This window comes from Oncorhynchus clarkii, chromosome 27, assembly GCF_045791955.1.
Source record: "Oncorhynchus clarkii lewisi isolate Uvic-CL-2024 chromosome 27, UVic_Ocla_1.0, whole genome shotgun sequence".
In the NCBI taxonomy this organism is placed as follows: domain Eukaryota; kingdom Metazoa; phylum Chordata; class Actinopteri; order Salmoniformes; family Salmonidae; genus Oncorhynchus; species Oncorhynchus clarkii.
This window is the reverse complement of record NC_092173.1, coordinates 19583688-19590257: the sequence shown is the minus strand read 5'-3', so window position 1 is coordinate 19590257 and position 6570 is coordinate 19583688.

Genomic DNA, 6570 nt, shown 5'->3' with positions numbered 1-6570 from the left:
ATTTCTATCAGCATGTTAAACGTGCAACCAGAGGGAAAATAATTCTGGACCACCTATACTCAACACACAGAGACACATACAAATCTTTCCCTCACCCTCCATTAAGCAAATCTGACAATAATTCTATCCTCCTGATTCCTGCTTACAAGACAAAATTAAAGAAGGAAGCACCAGTGACTAGATCAATAAAAAAGTGGTCAGAGGAAGCAGATGCTAAGCTACAGGACTGTTTTTCTAGCACAGACTGGAATATGTTCCGGGATTCCTCCGATGGTATTAAGGAGTACACCATATCAGTCATTGGCTTCATCAATAAGTGCATCGATGACGTCATCCCCACAATGACCGTACGTACATACCTCAACCAGAAGTCATGGATTACAGCCAGCATGAGCTAAAGGCTAGAACTGCTGCTTTCAAGGAGCGAGACTCTAACCCGGAAGCTTATAAGAAATGCCGCTATGCCCTCCGACGAACCATCAAACAGGCGAAGCATCAATACAGGACTAAGATCGAATCGTACTACACCGGCTCTAACGCTCGTCGGATGTGGCAGGGCTTGCAAACCATTACAGACTACAAAGGGAAGCACAGCCGAGAGCTGCCCAGTGACATGAGCCTACCAGACAAGATAAACTACTTCTATGCTTGCTTCGAGGCAAATAACACTGAAACATGCATGAGAGCACCAGCAGTTCCGGAAAGACTGTGTGATCACACTCTCCGCAGCCGATGTGAGTAAGGTCAATATTCACAAGCCGCAGGGCCAGACGGATTACGAGGACACAATTTAAGTCCCAAAAACCCTAGACCCACTCCAATTTGCATACCACCTCAACAGATCCACAGATGATGCAATCTCTATTGCACTCCACACTGCCCTTTCCCACCTGGACAAAAGAAACACCTATGTGAGAATGCTATTCATTGACTACAGCTCAGCGTTCAACACCATAGTGCCCTCAAAGCTCATCAATAAGTCCACCTGGTTTTGCTGCTACTCCAGTTTCAACTGTTCTTCCTGCGGCTATGGAACCCTGACATGTTCACCGGGCTGCTACCTCAAATCAAATACAATTAGATCACATTTTATTTGTCTCAAACACATGGTTAGCAGATGTTAATGCGAGTGTAGCGAAATTAAATGCTTGTGCTTCTAGTTCCGACCATGCAGTAATATCTAACAAGTAATCTAACAATTTCACAACAACTGCTTCATACACACAAGTGTAAAGGAACGAATAAGAATATGTACATAAAAATATATGGATGAGTGATGGCCAAATGGCATAGGCAAGATGCAGTAGATGGTATACAGTACAGTATATACATATGAGATGAGTAATGTAGGGTATGTAAACATTATATAAAGTGCCATTGTTTAAAGTGGCTAGTGATACATTTATTACATCCAAATTTGATTAAAGTGGCTAGAGATTTGAATCAGTATGTTGGCAGCAGCCACTCAATGTTAGCGATGGCTGTTTAACAGTCTGATGCCCTTGAGATAGAAGCTGTTTTTCAGTCTCTCGGTCCCAGCTTTGATGCACCTGTACTGGCATCGCCTTATGGATGATAGCTGGGTGAACAGGCAGTGGCTCGGGTGGTTGTTGTCCTTCATGATCTTTTTGGCCTTCCTGTGGCGTCGGGTGGTGTAGGTGTCCTGGAGGGCAGGTCCCAGACCTGCTGTTTTCAACTCTCTAGAGACAGCAGGAGCGGTATACTCTGAATGATCGGCTATGAAAAGCCAACTGACATTTACTCCTGAGGTGCTGACCTGATGCACCCTCTACAACCACTAAGATTATTATTATTTGACCCTGCTGGTCATCTATGAACATTTGAACATCTTGGCCATGTTCTGTTATAATCTCCACCCGGCACAGCCAGAAGAAGACTAGCCACCCCTCAGCCTGGTTCCTCTCTCGGTTTCTTCTTAGGTTCTGGCCTTTCTAGGGAGTTTTTCCTAGCCACCGTGCTTCTACACCTGCATTGCTTGCTGTATGGGGTTTTAGGCTGGGTTTCTGTACAGCACTTTGTGACATCAGCTGATGTAAGAAGGGCTTTATAAATCAATTTGATTGATTGATTGATTGTGAAGAAGGCACGATAAAACCTATTCCCCCTCAGGAAACTGAAAAGATTTGGCATGGGCCCTCAGATCCTCAAAAGGTTCTACAACTGCACCATCGAGAGCATCCTGACGGGTTGCATCACTGCCTGGTATGGCAACTGCTTGGCCTCCGACCGCAAGGCACTACAGAGGGTAGTACGAACGGCCCAGTACATCACTGGGGCCAAGCTTCCTGCCATCCAGGACCTCTGTACCAGGCGGTGTCAGAGGAAGGCCCTAAAAATTGTCAAAGACTCCAGCCACCCTAGTCATAGACTGTTCTCTCTGTTATGGCATGGCAAGCGGTACCGGAGCGCCAAGTCTAGGTCCAAGAGGCTTCTAAACAACTTCTACCCCCAAGCCATAAGACTCCTGAACATCTAGTCAAATGGCTACCCAGACTATTTGCAGTTCCCCCCCCCACCCCCTCTTTACACCACTGCTACTCTGTTGTCATCTATGCATAGTGTCGTGTCTTTACTATCATTAACTGAAGACTGATAGTTTTTATCGAATATTCTCTGTAATTAGTTACTAGCGCAATCAACTGATTAATCATGTAACTAATTAACTAGGAAGTTGGGGCACCAAGGAAAAATATTCAGATTACAAAGTTATAATTTCCTAAAATAACTTTTCAGATATTTTATCTGATCAATTAGTCTTCGAATTAATGACCTATTTACTGTACCTCACGTTAGTCTCATTCCAAACGTCATAAATTGTTGGTTATCTGCACGAACCCAGTCTTCACTATGAGTCATCCATACATCAATTGTCTTAAATAATGTATTTATTACTAACTAAGTAATTCACAGAAATGCATAAACAAACAAACAAACATGGTAAATGTGGTTACATGAAATGATAGGAGAATGTGCCCTAGTGGGCTGAACCGGCATTGCGGCTTGTTATACAAAAAGGGGGAGTGGGGGTCGACTAAGAAGTCACTACAGAGTGATAAATATAACAATTAAAATGCGAATCCTTTACACAAGAACGCTCACTCACTCGGGAACAATAGCAATCAATATATATATTTACGCTCAGTGTGTCGTCTTGATCGCTGGTGAAAAGTTAGTGTCCTTCGTAGAATTGTCCGTCTCTCTCCCTCTCTCTCTCTGTCTTGGTTAGAGGGGATAGTACAAAGTGACATTCGTTATAGAATGGATGTTTCGGCAGTTGTCGTTCTTCGCATTCAATGATACTGAATTCCTAGCTGCAGACTAGTAATTAATATCAAAGACTTGTTCTCATTCTGTCGGTATCAATAGTCTAAGAGTTTAACCACGTGGTATGGTTAAAATATTTTGCAACCTTTAGCCATCTCGTAATTGAGGTAAGTTGGTGATAATTTCTCAAAGTTGGGTTTTATCCGGAATGGCAGAAAAGGGCTGTCCCAGGATGTCTGACCCTAACTGGGCTCAGGGGCGGTCCTCTGATTTAGTTCAAATCCAATTCCCTTTTTGAGTTTTCCTTCATTAAACAGTCCAAAATCACATTGTAAAATTGTGTAAACAGTATCATACTCACTCATTCATCTTATACAACAATTAGATGTAAACCTTATATCTGGAGCTATTATATAAACAGCGTTATGGTAATGTGGCCACACGGGCTCCCATGAGCTTCCCAAGTTGTGACAAACGGACCAGTTCGTAGCTGGATTATTCACCGATCTTTTACACTTTCTCCGGAACATGAAATTTGTTCGTACCTCAAGTTCTGTGAGGTGGAAGGATTTATTTTGTCTCCATGAAAAACTACTCTGTATAACTGTGTGTCCATGAGGTCTTCTCAGGAATTTACGACCCCTGACCACAGCAGCCTAGTTGAAGGAGGCAAGGGGGAGGCAGGGCGAGGGTGATGGGCTTGCTATACCCAAAGAGGCCAACGTCATGACAATAGCCACTTGTCACTAATGACTCTACCTACATGTACATACTACCTCAACTAACCGGTGCCCCCGCACATTGACCCCCGTATATAGTCTCGCTATTGTTATTTTACTGCTTTAAATACTTGAAACTTGATACTTTTATCTCTTATTCTTATCCATATTTTTTTTAAACTGCATTGTTGGTTAGGGGCTCGTAAGTAATCTTTTCACTGTTAGGTCTACACCAGTTGTATTCAGCGCATGTGACTAATACAATTTTGTTTGATTTGAACCAGCAATACACAAATTAATTTAATTATTTATTTACTAAATTCCTAAATAATCACACAGAATTACATATACATACACAGGATAGATCACACATCGAATACTAATCATGTCATGAAAAGCCCTTAGTGGGCTAACCCGATATGACGGCTGGTTACACAAAGAAAGGGGGTTAGGTTTGAATGAAAGAGCGGGAAGACTGAGGGACAAAGGGATAGAATCTCTATTGGACCTTGAGAAGCTATACTACAGTAAATACAGAATCTTGGTGCATTCTAAAAAACACCCATTCAGAAGAGGAAAATGCAAGATATAGATATTTACTCTGAGCTGCGCTTCGATAGATGGGTCGAAGATGGAAGACTGGTTTACCCAGCAGAGATCGCCATTGTCCTTTGAAGAATCTTTCTGGTCGTAGTGTTGTAGAGCAGATATGTTAAAGTACCCTGTCGTTCTTCTGAGATTGTCTGTCCTTTCCTAGGCCACGTTTGTTTACAGCTGCAACTGATAAGTCGACGTCTAGGTGGTATCACATCTACTTTAGTGAATAATCATTCAAAGTTCCTACCAAGTTGCCATAATCAGCTCGTTCTGTATTCTGGCTGGTCTAGTCGGAATTTCATCATTCCAGCGTGGTGATCATTACATTCACGTTGAAATTTACCCTTTTAAACGTTAGGACAGCAGTCCTGACATTTCTGGAACTAAATGTTCATTTTGTTAGGTTGTAGTTGAAATTAGCCCTTTTAAACGTATGGACACCAGTCCTCACGTCATCGGGAACTGGGCTTTTGTACTGTGAGAGAGAAGGGTGTTTCACAGTTCTCAACCAATGTCTGTTCACCTGGACGTGGCCAAGTGAACAAGAATTCCATGTGAATCTGATAACTACAATGTGTAAACTTTCAAAGATACAATTTATGTCATTCTATCATCAGATATAATGTCCCAGACAACAACTGATCTGACATCATATTCTTTAAGTACCAATGGACACTTTCAACTGGCTGAAAAGGGAAATATTGTTTCATTACCCATCCTTTTGATATTACCATAGTCTCTCTATGTTAACAAAGGGCTTTCCAAGAGTCCATTCTGTAGAGTGGAGAGAAAAGGGGGAAAGGTATTTAAAGGGGGGGGGGTCATAAACCTCACCCAACAGGGCAACGACATGACAGCTGTCAGCCCAATGCATCATCGGGGGCACACTGCCTGCCAACCAGGACATCTACAGCACCCGATGTCGCAGTAAGAAGTACTGTTATATAAATATTCATACACAAAATATAATCAAGGACATTAGGCACGTCCTGTTCACCCCGCTACCATCTAGAACCCTCAAACTCAACTCTGGACATTGACTCATTAAAACTGTCCAGTTTCACTGCTTTAACAAATTGGTAAATTGTTCCCATCTAATCAGGTGACTTCCCCAGCCATTCATCAGGAAATCTTGAGCGCTCTATATAAAGGTGAGCAGAGCCCGTTATATCAGGTGCCTAAACCAAATTTTGATCAGAAAGTACAACTAATTAAGAACCTAAGACATTGATTAAAGATATCTTGTTTTGTAAAAAAATATATATATATATTCTTATTAATGGGCCTAACAGTTATTTTAATAGGAAGAAAACCAGCAGGCTCCGGACCGTGTAGTTAAATAGTAACAGAGTTGTTGGAAATTCAATGAGAATTTCATACGAATGAATGAATGATAGATGAACCGAATCTGCAAGTAAAAATGTTCTGTACTATCGAATAAGGTCTTGTGGAGGTGTGGTTATAGATGAACCGAATCTGCAAGTAAAAATGTTCTGTACTATCGAATAAGGTCTTGTGGAGGTGTGGTTATAGATGAACCGAATCTGCAAGTAAAAATGTTCTGTACTATCGAATAAGGTCTTGTGGAGGTGTGGTTATAGATGAACCGAATCTGCAAGTAAAAATGTCCTATTTTTGATACGTTCTATACTATCGAATAAGGTCTTGTGGAGGTGTGGTTATAGTTTAATGATAGATGAACCGAATCTGCAAGTAAAAATGTCCTATTTTGATACGTTCTGTACTATCGAATAAGGTCTTGTGGAGGTGTGGTTATAGTTGAATGATAGATGAACCGGATCTGCAAGTAAAATCTCCTGTTGATACATATAACATCGAATAGGTCTTGTGGAGGTGTGGTTGGATTGAATGAATCTGCATGAAAAATGCCCTATTAAAAAAGCTGTGTATTATTTAATAGGTTTTGTAAGAGGTGTAGTCGAATAGATATAGGATATGTAAGTTTGGC